This window comes from Galeopterus variegatus, unplaced genomic scaffold, assembly GCF_000696425.1.
Source record: "Galeopterus variegatus unplaced genomic scaffold, G_variegatus-3.0.2 Scaffold2921, whole genome shotgun sequence".
NCBI classification, from domain to species: domain Eukaryota; kingdom Metazoa; phylum Chordata; class Mammalia; order Dermoptera; family Cynocephalidae; genus Galeopterus; species Galeopterus variegatus.
In genome coordinates, this window is record NW_007729032.1 from 156,591 (window position 1) to 157,046 (window position 456).

The following is a 456-nucleotide window of genomic DNA, read 5'->3' on the forward strand; positions in this document are numbered from 1 at the left end:
AGAAAAAACAAGAGATGGATTGTCTCCTAGAGCCTCCAGAAAGGAATGAAATCCTGCTGACACCTTTATTTTAGCCCAATGGAAGCATTTCAGACTTCTGACCCCTAAAGCTGCCAGATAATATATTTGCACTATTTAAACCGCTAAGTTTGTGGGGCCGGCCCGGTGGCGCACTGCTACAGTGCGCCGCTTGGGAGTGCGGTGGCGCTCCTGCCGAGGGTTCGGATCCCACATACAGACCGGTTCCCGCTCACTGGCTGAGCGAGGTGTGGGCGTAGCACCGAGGGTTGTGATCCCGTTGCCGGTCCCGGTCCGGTCCGGGCGTGACACTGAAGGTTGAGATCCATTGCCGGACATGAAAAAAGACAAAAAGGAAAAAAAAAAAAAAAAAAAAACGCTAAGTTTGTGGGAATTTTTTACAGCAGCAATAGAAAACCAATACAACAGCATAGGCAC